Here is a 15825-nt window from a genome sequence, read left to right on the forward strand (position 1 = left end):
CATTTTTGCCAAGAAAATCCCAAATAGGGTCACAAAGAGTTGGACAAGACTGAAAAATGAATAAATAACAACAATAACTAAAGCCTAGTTAAAAGCAGGGTTGATATTCTGGCTTGTGCTGCTCTTCCTGGGGCTTTGGGGTTCAAGGTCTTGCAATGTCTCCATCAGAGTCTAAGGGGAGGTGGTGGTGATGATCTGACTCACCTGGCACAGTTTAACTCCCGTCTTTCCCTCAGGGTGACTTCCAACTTCAGCTATCCTGACTTGCCTGCCTTTAAAGAGTCTGGAGTAACGTATAGTGGAATACAGAAGTATGAGGCGTATTTCAAGTGAAAAAGAAGTTAATAATCTACTAAGGTAAATAAGATACAAAACAATTAAGCTAACAATCTAAGCGTATGCTAAGCATTAAGTCATGTGGGAGAGACGCTATGAAAAAGGAATTTGACAAAGGAGAGATCTTGTGTGCTGCCATTAGCAGACAATCATCACCTTTTACCAACAGCCCAACTAGTTCTTCTCACTCCATGGTCTTACCTGCCCAATCCACTTGCTCCATAGCTTTCAAATTGTTATTCATAAAGCATATGTTCAACTATGTCACTTTCCTACTCAAGAAACTTCAGAGGTTCCCAACTGCCTCTAGTATAAAACATAATTTTTTTTTATGTGGCTTTAAAAACATGTCATAGTCTGGCTCCATCTTAACTATCTAGACGGATTTCAAATCATTGCCCCCATCCCCATGCTCTGGTCCGCCTGAAGTGACCTATTTATGATTCCCCATATACAACATTTCGTCTCCTATCTCCAAACTTTTGCCTAGGCTGTGTCCTTCCTCTTTACCTCTACCTCTTTGAATTCCTAGTTCTTTTCCAGATTTAGCTTGAGGCCTGCCTCCTACACAAAGCCTTTCCTGATCCTTCCAGTTATCACTGCTCTCTCCTACAAGCTTAGAGAGATGACGTGTTTGGCATCATAAGAACATGGGTTCATAGATTTAAAACTGAAAGGGATCTTATAGGCCAACCAATCTGAACCTCCCATTTTACAGATAAGGAAACTAAAACTTTGGTTAAGTCACTTGTCTAAGGTCCCTCAGGTAGTAGCCAACAAGCTGGATTTGAATCCTTTGATGTCAAAACCCAGTGATATTTTTACTATACAGTGTAGAGAATTTGATTTAAAAGAGAACTCAGACATCTTGTAATCCAAACTCCTCATTTTACACATGAGGTAGTTGAGGCATATCTATCTATCTATCTATCTATCTATCTATCTATCTATCTATCTATCTATCTAGTTGAGTTAAGTTCAACTGAATTGAAGGGAAGGTTTCATAGAAGAGGTAAATCTTGAGCTGGGCCTTATATGGATGGGTAGGAATTGAGTAAGATGAGGAGTTATGGGTATATATGAGTGAGAAGGGTGTGTGTGAACCATATTTCTGACCTACTGTGGCAAATGTGATGAGCTTAGCAGAGTCTATGGCACATAGTAGGTGTTTAATAAATGTCTATTGATTGATTGATCTTGCTCTTGGCAACCATGACCTAAAAAACCTATCTCTCTCCCCACCCATTCCATCCTCTCATTCTCCAAATGGGTTTTTTTTTAACCTTACTCATTTGTCTGTCTGTCTGTCTATCTCTCCAGATGAAGTTGCATGAAAGGGGCTGTTTTTGTTCCAGCTGAGCTGGTGCTCAGCCATGTGGACAGTTAAACTGCATATACAAGTGGGAAAGCCATTTGCATGTTGAACCCCAGCCAGGCTAGCTTGGTGTAATTGGCAGCCTCCAATCCTCTCTGCACATAAAGGAGAAACAATGCATGCCAGGAGGTGCAGTGACTTCATAGAGTGACAGATTCCCTGGGAAGAAGGGAATTGAGTTTTTTCTTCTCTCCTTTTGTTCTCTTGCATTTTCCCCCTTACATTTTATTTGATTAAATGGAGAAACATCATAGCCAGTCAGCCACAGAGTGGAAAAATCATACAGCTTTTTCATGCACCTCACCACGCTTTGGTTAGATGCCTTCCACATTCAGAGCCCTAGCCTCTAAAAGGAAAAGGGAAGACATGATCCTTGCCCTGCTCTGCTTTCAAGAAACTTACCTTCTTCTTGTTGAGAAAGGGTGCCTGCCCTCAAGTCACTTACACAGTCAGAGGAGTGCTGGGACCAGCTCCAGCAAGCTCAGAAAAACTGATGGTGAAATTTATATCTTGGAAACTGGCAAATTTTATAAATCAAGACTTGATTTATTGTTTTGCTGATTGTCTAGGCTTAAAAATGATAGAGAAGATGTTTATAATGCAGATTAAACTTAAAAGTCTATTGGGTTTTCAGAGAGCCAGTTGTTAAACATTTGCCTACCACCCCCCACTTACACTCTAGTCATGGATGGTCTCTGATCTCCAACAGCACACGTAGAATCACAGAATCTCAGAGTTGAAAGGGAACCCATAAACCATCACTATTGATTAGAGAAAATGCAAACTAAAACAACTCTGAGGTACCCCCTACCAGATTGACTAGTATGTCAGAAAAAGAAAGTGACAAATGTTGGAGGGGATGTTGGAAAACTGGGACACTAAACCCATTATTGGTGGAGTTGTGAACCGATTCAATCATTCTGGAGAGCAATTTGAGACCATGCTCAAAGGCCTATAAAGGCATGTAAAACTGTGCATATCCTATGCCCCAACAATATCATTCTAGCTCTGTATCCCAAAGAGATCAAATCAAAAAGAAAGGGACCTAAGTGTACAAAAATATTTATAGCAGCTCTTTTTGTGGTGACAAAGAATTGGAAATTGAAGAAATGCCCATCAATTGCGAAATAGCTGAACAAATTGTGGTATATGATTGTTCCGGAATTATGTCATAAGAAATGATGAGCAGGATGGTTTCGGAAAAGTCTAGGAAGACTTATAGGAACTAATGCAAGGTGAAGTGAGCAGAAACAGGACAACATTGTTCACTGTGATGACAATCTTGTAACGATGATCAACTCAGCAATACAATGATCCAAGAGAATTCTGAAAAATTCTACCCACTTCCAGAGAAAGAACTGATGGAATCTGAATGCAGACTGAAACATAAATTTTTTTAACTAGTTTTTCTGCTTTTTTTTTTTTGCTGCAAGACTAATATGAAAATATGTTTTGCATGATTTCACGTGTATAATTGATATCACATTTCTTGCCTTCACAATGGGTGGGGAAGGGACGGGAAGGAGAGAATTAGGAACTCAAAATTAAAAAAAAAGAATGCTATAAATAAAAAGTTTTTAAAAAATCCAGCCTCACTTACTAGTTGTATGACCCTGGGCAAGTTACTTAACTTCTGTATGCCAAAGTTTCCTGAACTATATATAACAAAAACACCTTCCTCTCTAGGGCTATTTTAAGGAACAAATTAGATACTATTTGTAAAGTATTTAGCACAATTCTAGCACATAGTAGGTATTTAGTAATTGCTTTTTATCTTCTATTACCATTCCCCCTGGGAAATGAATTTATGTTTCAGATCTCTGGTCTTACTGATATTGTTCTGGGTAGGCACCAAGAATTGGGAAATAAATCAGCTGAAACTAAAGAGCCCAGAATAGGCTTTGTGGTATGAAATCTCTTATTCTTGAAGCATCCTTTATGCCTTCCAATCTCTCCCCAAACTCCCCTTTCATACACACTTGGCCATGGAAGCAAGACCGTTGGGGATGTTCATAAATGCTTTCATCTGTCCTGTGAGTTGAGGGGTGTCCCCATGTACTACTCTGGTCATTATACTTACACAAGATTCAGTTTTATTTTTAAAAAATTATATGCAATCTGCCAAAGATCACCTATTGTAGTAGCTCAACCATTGGCCAATTCTTTCAGGACCCTGGGATATAGTTCATATGGTCCTGGTGACTTAAGGTCATCAAGAGCAGCTAAGTACTCTCTCAATTCCTTCCTACTTATCTTATTAGTCATTTCTGTTCCATTCTTTCCAGTCCAAAGATTATTCTCCTTGGCAGAGAAAATGGAAGCAAAACAGGTCATCAGAAAACACTCTCATTGGAATCCTCCATCACTTTCTTCCAGCTGCTCATTTTTCCCTGGGTGCATATAGCTGATAACAAGAATAGCTGATGACGGTTTAGTAGTTTATGTTTCAAAGCACTTTTACATACTTTACAATATTTGATCCTCCCATCAACCCTGTGGAAATGAATACAATTGATATCACCATGAGTGTAACTCAGAAAGGTTAAGTCACTTATCTAAGGTCCTACAGATATCTAATAAGCCATAGTGTCAGGATTAGGACCTAGTCTCCCAATTCCTAATCCAGCACTCTTTTTATGGTACCATGATGCCTTCCTATTGGGAAACTTTTTCAACATAGCACTGAGTTAAATGTGACCTAGTTTTGATATGTTGAGTTGGCTCCATGAGGAGGTGGAAAGGGCAGCTGTTGATGGGCTATGATTTGAAGAACATTAGATAAGAACACTTTTACCTCAATTATATCCCCATTTTGTTGTTGTTCAGTCATTTCAGTCGTGTCCAACCCTTTATGACCCTATTTGGGGTTTTCTTGGCAAAGATACTGAAGTGGTTTGCCATTTCCTTCTATGGATTATTTTATACAAGAGGAAACTGAGGCAAACAGGCTTAATTGACTTGCCCAGGGTCATGCAGCTAGTAAATTTCTAAGGCTAAATTTGAACTCAGGAAGATGAGTCTTCCTTACTCAGTCCTGGCGCTCTATCCACTGTACCATCTACCTGCCAAATCTGCCTGATGCTGATTTTGAAATCCTGCTTGTTGAGATTAAGTCCTTAGAGTTAAGTTTGGGATACAGAATCCCTAGCTCATGAGTGAGACCCTATTCCTGATTTAACTTACCTTGGCCTTTAGATGCTAGGAAGTAATAGCTTCCATATATAATTGCAAAAATTCAGCATGGACTTAAATGTGGTTAGCCACATAGGACCCAACAATAGTAGTGGGAAGGAAGGAAACGAACATTTATTAAGCATCTGCTATGTGTCAGGTACCATGCTAAGTCCTTTGTAAATATCTCATTTGACTATACAACAATGCTGGGAGGTAGTTGCTATCATTATCCCCATTTGACAGTTGAGGAAACTGAGGCAGACAAAGTTAAGTGGTTTGCCAAAATTTAAATGGTTAGTAAGTGTCTGGATTTGAACTTGAGTCTTCCTGACTCTAGGCCCAGCACTCTATCCACTAGGCCAGCTAGGAAAAGTAGAAAGCACTCTGGCTCTGGACTCAGAGCGCTGGGGTTCAAATCCTGCCTCTGTATGGCCTGTGTGACTTTGTGTAAGTCACCTAACATCTATGTCACTGATTCATCATGTGGAAAATGAGGAGGTTGGGTTGAATGTCCTCTAAGGTCTCTTCAAGCCCTGTATTTGTGGTTCTATAATCTAGGAAAGCCTATTTCTGGGTCCCTGTGTATCTGTTCAGTTTCTCTATATATGTTATTTGTCCATCACTTACTCCATCTTTTCTTTTCTGTCTCAACCTGTATGTCTTTCTTCATCTAGTATTCTTGTTTTTTCTCTGACTGTTCCATCCTCACTTTATTTCGTCTTCTTTCTCATCCTCTTTTTTCTCCTTCCACATCATAGAGGTGAAGGAGATTTGTTATTATTTATTGTGTTAATTAGTCATGGATTCTTTGTTCTTGAGTGGAACATTTTGTTATTTCTTTCTCTTTAATAAACAAAATAAACTTTGTTTTTCACTCTTGTGATTCTGGATCTACAACCCTCTCCCTGCCCCCTAGGACTTCAACTGATGCCTGAGTTATAATATCTCTAATAAAAATTATGATCTTAGGTGAAGGCTAATTGATTGTGTTACGAGTGAAGTTCTGTAATGGATATAGAGATGGCCTATGAGTCAGGAAGGCCTCGGTTCAAGTTATGCCTCTGAAATATATTGGCTATGTGACCCTGGGCAAGTTATTTACCATCTCAGTGACCTGGGAAGCTCTCTGAAATGATAAGATGTAGAGCAGGTACAGATCTGCATTAGTAAAGTGAGCAGATACATTAGCAGGAGCGTCTCAGAAGGATAAAACCATAGGGTTTGGCCAAATTTCCCTGTCTCCTCAACACAGCTATTAACATATTGCTGTCAATTCATTTATCTGATGCAGTAGGCTTTTATAATAGGAGAAATATTTGGAGTTGGAGGAGGGAGATAGTGGCATGTGTGAGGAGTCATTGCCTGCTTCCATGGAGAGGGGGTGGTACCAGTAGTAGGGAAAGAAAGACTGAAAAAAAAAAGACTCTGAAGGTGAGCAGCACAGTTTAGCCTAGGACCAACCTAGGCTGGAAAATCTTTCTTCTTGGACATCCTGGTAGAATAAGAAAGAGAAAGGCCCTTGGAGATCTCACTCAGGCATTTTACAAATGAGGAGACAGAGGTCCAGATAGGGAAAGTCAGTCACCCAGGATCACCTAGTCAGTTAATGACAGAAGCTGGACTAGAATCCAGGTTTCCCGACTTCCTATTCAAATGACCATTTTCCACAGTGCTCTATAACTCATTCAGAAAGCCCCAGGAAGCCCATGTGTTACTTATCTGTCATATCACATACCCAGTTCATTCTATTTTTCAAACAACTATTTGACTCCCTCCAAATATGGATGTGACACTCCCCCATAATTAATGCTTCCTACCCAGTTCTGTGTCATTTCCCAACTCCAATAATATCAGCGTCTGCTTCTGTCTGGATCTGCTGCCAAGATGAATCTCACTGAAATTGTATATTGATCATGATACTGTCATGCTCAAATAACTCCAGTGACTGCCTATTGCTTGGTGTAGCTAGGTGGTACGATGGATAGAGTGCTGACCCTGGAGTCAGGAAGACCTGAGTTCAAATCTGGACTCAGATGCTTACTAGCTATGTGACCCTGGGCAAGCCACTAAACCTCTGTCTGCCTCAGTTTCCTTACTTGTAAAATGGGGATAAAAATAGAACCCACCTCTCAAGCATGTTATGAGACTCAAATGAGAAAACAATTGTGAAGTGCTAAGCCATAGCGCTTGGTACATAGTAAGCACCATATAAATGTTAGCTATCATCAGCATCATTGTCATTGTTGTTGCTCTTGTTGTTAGAGTACTGGGGTCTGGGGCCCCATAGGGAGTGGTAGACTGACCCCAGTGGGTATACAATCAACCAACCAGAGGGTGGAAAGATGGGTTCTATCCACTCAACCCATGATAGCCAATGGCCAGTCATGGGGCTTGTCTCCAATGCAACTAATGATATACACCCATATTCCTCTATATTCCACCCCACTCCACCATTCATCCCTTTGCTATACAAGTTCTCAACCTCCCTTTTCCTGCACCAGGCATCAGACTCTCAGGACAGTTACAACCCACTTGGCCACCCATAGCAGAAGCTATGTAGGTGCTTCTTGGAATGTCTACCTTTCCCCTAGGATACTCATATCATGTTTTCCAGATTGCCTTTGTCTGTGCCAGATAACTCTCAGAGAATAGGCTCTAGCTCTAAGATAGAGACCAGCTTCTCCTTTTCATTTTGAGTAGGACAGAGTCAGGTGCCCATGATGATCAGCCATGGATGGGTTGAAATAAGTATAGCAGATGTTGTGATTTCTTCTTCTTCTTCTTCTTCTTCTTCTTCTCTTCTTCTTCTTCTTCTTCTTCTTCTTCTTCTTCTTCTTCTTCTTCTTCTTCTTCTTCTTCTTCTTCTTCTCCTTCTCCTTCTTCTCCTCCTCCTCCTCCTTCTTCCTTCTTCCTTCTTCTTCTCTTTCCTTTTTATGGTGATGTTACCATTATTCTTCTACTAGTTCAGGTTTAAAACCTCAGTGTCATCTTTGGTACTTCATTCTCATTCACTCCACATACCAAATCTTACAGTTTCTATCTCTGAAACATTTCTCCTAACTGTCCTCTTCTCTTCCCACAAAGCTACCACCTTTGTTTAGCCCCTCATCACCTCTTTCTTGGAAAATTGCTATAGCCCTTTTAAAAAAATCTTTAATGAATTCATTTTTATTTATTTCATTAAATATTTTCCAATTACATATACTTTTTTAAAAACAACATTTTTGAAAAAATTTTTGAGTTCCAAATTCTCTCTCTCCTTCCCACCCTTCTCCATTTCTTGAGAAGGCAAGCAATTTGATTTCAATTATACATGTTTCCCTATTAGCCATGCAAAACATATTTCTATATTAGCTTTGTTGCAAAAGAAAACACAAACAAAAATAATGCAATAATAATAAAGAAAGTTTTTTTAAAGTATGCTTCAATCTGTATTCAGACTTCATCAGTTCTCTCTTTGGGGGTGTATAGCATTTTTCATCAAGAATCATTTGGAGATTCTTTGATCTGCAATAGCCTTTTTTTTTTTTGCTCTTTAGGCAATTGGGGTTAAGTGACTTGACCAGGGTCACACAGCTAGTAAGTGTCAAGTGTTTGGTCTGAAGTGGGATTTGAACTCAGGTCCTCCTGACTTCAGGGCCAGTGCTCTATCCACTGCGCCACTTAGCTGCCCTGTGCAATAGCCTTTTAATGGATCTCTATGCCTCAAGTGTTTGTCCACTCTGACCCATCTTCCACAGAGCAGCCGAAATGACTTTCATAAAGTACAGCTCTGATCATTACTTTCCTACAAGGTAGTGCAGTGGGTAGAGCAGTAGGCCTGGAGTTAAGAAGACCTGAGTTCAAATCACCTAGTTTCCTCAACTATAAAATGGAGAGAATAACAGCACCTTCCTCACGGATTGTTGTGAGCATTGAATGACATAATATTTGTAAAATGCTTAGCATACTACCTGGCACATAGTAGGTGCTTAATAAATGCTTGTTTCCTTTCCTTCCATCTTTCCTTCCCAATGCAATCTCCAGTGACTCCCTAGTGATGCTAGGATCAAATGTTATTTTATCTTTGTCTTATCCTTTAAAATTTTCCATTTTTTTGTCTTTTTTATAATGTATGTCATTATTAGTATAGTAGTACAGACCAATAATTTATAAATAAGTAAGTAGTTCAGTTTTTTGTCATGTTTAACTCTCTGTGACCCCATTTGGGGTTTTCTTGGCAAAGATAGTGGAATGGTTTGCCGTTTCCTTCTCCAGCTCATTTTACAGATGAGGAAACTGAGGCAAACAAGTTTGATCAGGGTCACATAACTAGTAAGTGGGGCCAGATTTGAACTCAGGTCTTCTTAACTGTAGGCCCACCAGTCTATCCATTGAACCACCTAGTTGCAATTAAATAGTGGAGGTATACAGTTTGTAAATAAGTAAATATGCACACATTAAGAGTATGTGCTCCAAATTTTTTACTGATAGATATATACAATTAAAAAAGTTTGAAGACCACTGGTAGAGAGGATCAAATCTGAGTTTCTGATTTAGCCTGACTTCCAAGGCCCTTCACAATTTGGCCCCAACCTACCTTTCCAGTCTTATCTATTATTTTTTAATTTTTTTTTTAAAATTTTTTTAAATATAAATTTATTTATTTTTAGTTTTCAACATTCACTTCCACAAGTTTTTGAGTTCCAAATTTCTTACCCCTCCCCCCACCCCAAGATGGCATGCATTCTGAATACCCCTTCCCCTAGTCTGCCTTCTCTTCTATCTCTCCCCCCTTCCTTCTCTTATCCCCTTCCCCTTCTATTTTCCTGTAGAGCAGGATAGACTTCTGTACCCCATTTCCTGTATTTCTTATTTCCCAGTTGCATGTGAAAACATTTTTTTAAACATGTTTTTTAAAACTTTAGTTCAAATTTTCTCCTTCCTCCCTCCCCACCCATCCTCATTGAAAAGGCAAGCAACTCAATATAGGTTGTACATGTGCAGTTATGCAAAACACTTCCATAGTAGACATGTTGTGAAAAACTAACTCTATTTCCCTTAATCCTATCCTGCCCTCCCATTTATTCTATTCTTTCTTTTGACCCTGTCCTCCTCAGAAGTATTTGCTTCTGATTACCCCCTTTCCCAATCTGCCCTCCTCTCTATCATCCCCCTGCTCTCTTGTCCCCTTCTCCCCCTATTTTCCTGTAGGGTAAGACAGATTTCCATACCCAATTGAATGTGTATGTTATTCCCTCCTTAAGCCAAATCCTATGAGAATAAGATTCCTCATTCCCTCTCACCTTCCCCTGTTTCCCCTCCACTGTAAGAGACTTTTCTTTTCTTTTTTTTTGTGAGACAATTTACCCCATTCTACCTCTCCCTTTCTTCTCTGAGTATCATCCTCTCTCATCCCTTAATTTTATTCTCCAGATATGACCCCTTAATCTTCAACTCACCCTGTGCCCTCTATCTATCTATCTATCTATCTATCTATCTATCTATACATACATATAATTTTTTCCTCAACTACCCTAATACTGACAAAGTCTCATGAGTTAAAATATCATCTTTCCATGCAGGAATGTAAACAGTTCAATCTTAATAAGTCTCTTATGATTTCTCTTTCCTGTTTACCTCTTCATGTTCCACTTGAGTCCTGTATTTGAAAGTCAAATTTTCTATTAGCTCTGGTCTTTTCATCAGGAATGCTTGAAAGTCCTCTATTTCACTGAATGACCATTTTTTCCCCTGAAGGATTATACTCAGTTTTGCTGGGTAGGTGATTCTTGGTTGTAATCCTATCTCCTTTGCCCTCCGGAATATTATATTCCATGCCCTGCGTCCTTTAATGTAGAAGCTGCTAAATCTTGTGTTATCCTGATTGTTTTCCACAGTACTTGAATTGTTTCCTTCTGGCAGCTTGTAATATTTTCTCCTTGACCTGGGAACTCTGGAATTTGGCTACAATATTCCTAGGAGTTTTCCTTTGGGGATCTCTTTCAGGAGGAGATCTGTGGATTCTTTCAATTTCTATTTTGCCCTCTGGTTCTAATATATCAGGGCAGTTTTCCTTGATAATTTCTTGAAAGATGATGTCTAGGCTCTTTTTTTGATCATGGCTTTCAGATAGTCCAATAATTTTTAAATTCTCTCTCCTGGATCTATTTTCCAGGTCAGTTGTTTTTCCAATGAGATATTTCACATTGTTTTCTAATTTCATTCTTTTGGATTTGTTTTACAGTGTCTTGATTTCTTATAAAGTCACTGCTTCCAATTGCTCATCCTAATTTTTAAGGAAGTATTCTTCAGTAATCTTTTGGATTTCCTTTTCCATTTGGCCAATTTTTCTTTTTAGGGCATTTTTCTCCTCACTGGCTTTTTGGACCTCTTTTGCCATTTGGGTTAGGCTTTTTTAAGGTGTTATTTTCTTCAGTATTTTTTTGGGTCTCCTTTAGCAAGCTGTTGACTTGTTTTTCATGATTTTCTTGCATCACTCTCATTTCTCTTCCCAGTTTTTCCTCTACTTCCCTTACTTGCTTCTCAAAATCCCTTTTGAGCTCTTCCAAGGCCTGGGACTGATTCATATTTTTCTTGGAGGCTTTGGATGTAGGAGCTTTGACTTTGTTGTCTTCTTCTGGTTGTATATTTTGATCTTCTTTTTCACCAAAGTAAGATAATATAGTCTGACTCTTTTTGCTGCTTGCTCATGATCCCAGCCAATTACTTGAGTTTTAAACTCTTTGTTAAGGTAAGAGTCTGCTTCCAATGTGGAGAGTGTACTGTCCCAAGCTTCAGGGGTTTGTATAGCTGTTTTCAGAGATACTTGTAGGGACCTGTAAATTTTCAGTTCTTCCAAGGTGGTATGATAAGGGGAGAGGTGTTTACTCCTTTCCTGGCCTGTGACCACAAGTACTCCTTTCTGTCCTGTAACTGTGAGGAGGTGTTCTTCTTCACAGCCACTACAAGCTCCACCAGCCCAACTCTCCTCCTCACCCCAGCACGGCCACCCAGAACTGTGACCCAGATCCACACGGCAAAGCAAGAGATTCCTGCCTCAGCACTGGCAAAGAGATCCCTGCAGTCCCTCTCTGATCAGCCACTGGATTCCCCCTCAGTCTGTGGGCCAGAAGCTCGGGAAGCAGCTGCCCCCCCCCCCAGGGCCACACTCTTGGGGAATGGAGCTGAAACCCCACCTTCCTGTCTCAGCACCGACAGAAACAGACTTTTCCCACTGACCTTCTAAGTTGTCTTTGGCATTCGTGGATTGAGGAGTCTGGAAACCGCCACAGCTGCCCGCGATTCAGTCCTCTGAGGCCTGCTCCAGGTTCTCTGTGGTCTGCACGCCCACACCGTGCTGTGCTGCCCACCCAGCCCGGCACGATACACCTTTCTGATCAATCATCCCGGCTGTCTTGGGTTGGAAATTTGTTTCACTCTGTCTTTTTGTGGGTTCTGCTGCTTCAGAATTTGTTTAGAGCCATTTTTTATGAGTATTTGAAGGGGTTTGTGGGAGGGCTCAAGCAAGTCACTGCTTTCACTCCGCCATCTTGGCTCTGCCCCTCTCCAGTCTTATCTCTTATGACTTCATTAAATGAACCCTCTTCTCTAGCCAGATTGATATCCTGTACTGAATATGAGCTGAAGATGCCCTGAACTGTCCCACCTCTACACTTTTGCCCATGATGTTCTCTGATCTGAGACTCAGGAGATTTACAATCTAGTTTGGGCTCTGATATTCACTAGCTGTATGACTTTAGGAAAGTTACTTCCCCCTTTGGGGTCTCAATTTCCTTTACTTATAAAGTGAGGGGACCTTTCAGTTTTATTTGTCTAGTTTTATCAACTGCGTCACAATAGGGTCCACTTCACTCAAAGGTCTTGCCTGGCTCTCCTGTCATTACAACCTGTTTTGCAGTGCAAAGGCCAGTTTGAAAAACACCAGCCCCAAATCCTAAACTAGCTGTTCTTTCAGAAGTTGACTATGGGTAGCCCCCGAAGGGAAGAGAGAAAGGCGGGTGCCTTTGTCACGGCTTTTGGCATCCTCTACTGACTTCTTGTCTGTGGCAGTGTCCTGGAGTTCAGCTCTGGGAGAGGACACTAAAGTGACAGGCAAGGTATGAGATCACACTGCACTCAGTGTCCTCATGTGAGAGCTGAATGGTGCCCTGTGAGCAGTCAAGAAGGAATCTGATGTGATTCTGGCTATTACTAACATACTTTGTTTTTTGCCCTTGGGGGAATCAATAGGGCTACCTTAATGACAGCTTAGGGGAAGAAGCTGCGGTTCCTGTGGCAACCAGTTTGAGAAACCCAAGAAAGGAGAAAAAAACCCCATAAAAGTTTATCTCTCCTTGTGGTAAAAATAGCCAATAGTTGAGATTTTTAAGAAAAGGGAAAAAACAAAAACAGTGTTTGGTGCATGAGTCATGATGACTTCTCCCAATTATGCAGCTATTAGACTCCAAATAAAGCTACCAACTGAGGAGCCTGGAATGTCAGGCGGTGAGGATGCCTGACAACTAGGCCCCCTCTCCTGACTGAAGCTCACATTTGACTAGCAAAAATAGCCCTCCTCTGCTCAGGAGCCCAGAGAGAAGGCCGTGTTTGTGTGTGTGTGTGTGTGTGTGTGTGTGTGTGTGTGTGTGTGTGTGTGTATTTCCAACCTACCTTCTCTGTCTTAACTTTCTCTATCTCAAAAGGTGGTGTGGTTTCTTGAATAGGGTATTGGACATTGAATTAGGAGAAACTCTGGTTCCTAGCCTGTCTCTGGTAATTACTAATGGTATGATGGGCAAGTCACTCAAACTTTTTGACAGTTTCCTTATATATAAAATGAATTCTATACTTTCCTCCCAGGGTTGCTGCAAGCAACATACCAGGTTCTATATTTAAAGTGTTTTATAAATCTTAAAACACTATAAATAGACGTTAGCAATTTTTATTCCCCCTCACTTACCATTGTGCTTCTGCCAAACTCCTGTACCTGTCGCCATATTCTGCCATCTCCAATTAATCAATCAAAATGTATTAAGAGCTTAATATTTACTAAGACACTGTGCTAAGTGTTGAAAATACAAAACCAAAAGTAAAATAATCTCTGCCCTCAAGGGGCTTATGTTCTAACAAGGATGCAACATTTGTATGTATAAATAGACATATGTGTATGTATATACATAAATATATATGTATACATATATAAATATAAGAACATATATGTTTATAGTTAATATTTCTATTTATAAAATGGTTAATATTTGTATTTAGCATTTAATTTAATGTTTGTATTTATAAAAGATACATACACATTTTGGGAAGGAGTATACCAGCAGCTGGGGGAACCAGAAAAGGCTTCATATAGAAGACAGTTCTTGCTGAGTCTTTCAAAAAAAATTAGGGATTCCAAAAGGTTGCAATAATGAGGGGGAGTGTTCCAGGCATGGGGATGACCAGTGGAAAAGCATGGAAAGCAGAAATAGAGTACCTTATGTTCAGAAGAGCAAGTTGGACAATATGGCTGGCTTGTAGAATATATGAAGGTGAATAATGTGTAAGAAGACTGAAAAGGCTGAAAGGGGTAAAGTTGTGAAGGGTGTTAAATGTCAAACAGATCCTAGAAATAATAGGGAAACATTGGAATTTATTGGGTTGGGGAGGTGGTGGTGATGGTGAAATAATCAGACTTATTCTTTAGCAGAATCACTCTGGCAGCTGTAGATGTATTGGAGCAGGGGGAACCTCGAGGCAGGGAGACCAGTTAGGAGGCTACTGGAATAGTCCAGACAAGAGGTAATAGGAGCTGTATGATAGAGAGGAGGGATGGTATGTGAGAGAGGTTGTAGAAGTAGAAACGGCAGGATTTAGCAGCTTCTTGGATATGTAGGGAGAGGGAGAGTAAGGAGATGAAAATGACACTGAGGTTGCCCACCTGGGTGCCTGGAAGAATGAGGGTGCCCTTTACTGACACTTAAAAAATCTCTCCAGTGATCCTCTATCCATCTTTGCCTGGCTACATCCTACCTACCCTTCAAAGTCCAGATCAAATGCCACCTCCTCTGGAAAGCCTGACCTGAACCACCATCTCAAAGTGCTTCCTCCCTCATCTCATCACAAAGTACTTTGCACTACTCTCTTGCCCTTTTCTAGTTTGTATTACATTTATTAATGTACTTACCTTATCCTACCTACTCAATTGGAAGAGCTTTGAAGGCAAAGACTGTGTTTAAACTTTGTCTACCCTAGGAGCCATCACCATGGATTGCACATAGAATGCCCTGAAGGAGGGGTGTGGTCTGGAAAAAGAGATAAGTACTTGTTAGAGTCTCCTCTTTTTTTTTTTTGAGTAGAACAGGGTAGAAAGCTCATTTAGTCCATTAATCCACCTCCTTTCAAATTGGTTTTAGAGGGTTATTTAAACCTTCAAGTTGGTTTCCAGTAAGAGGGGAAGACTTAGCCTGGAAGAAAATAATCCATTTATCAACATGTCTTTACTATGTGTTTACATGTGCTAAGTGTGGTGGCGGGGTGTATGAGGTGTTCATGGAGGGCTGGCACCTCTGTTGTGACGGCTTTCTGAGCCCTTTTACAGGGCTGCTCATCCACCTTTGGTGTCTACCTGACACTCAACTCTCACCTGTGGCTCCAGGAAGCTGTAACACGTGAAGGGCCCGCACCTGGGTAAAACCATCTCGGCAGATGGATTAAACCAGGTTGAGGATAACTGACAGGCTTCAGACCTGTTGGGCTGTTGGTGAGTTAGGGGGACATCTACCCCAAGCACGTGAAGACTTTCCCTGGAGGAATGGGTGGATGAGAACAATTTGTTGCAATGGCCATGAAGGTGGCTGAAGCTGGCACCGTGGAGCACTTAGAATTTGCTCAGACGTCAAAGATGCCAAGGTCTTTCACTGCATCTTGGGCCATTGCCAGTCGTCTTGACTTTTATCCTGCCAGGACTT

The sequence above is a fragment of the Phascolarctos cinereus genome, unplaced genomic scaffold, assembly GCF_003287225.1.
Source record: "Phascolarctos cinereus isolate Bilbo 61053 unplaced genomic scaffold, phaCin_HiC Scaffold_3;HRSCAF=262, whole genome shotgun sequence".
Classification (NCBI taxonomy): Eukaryota; Metazoa; Chordata; class Mammalia; order Diprotodontia; family Phascolarctidae; genus Phascolarctos; species Phascolarctos cinereus.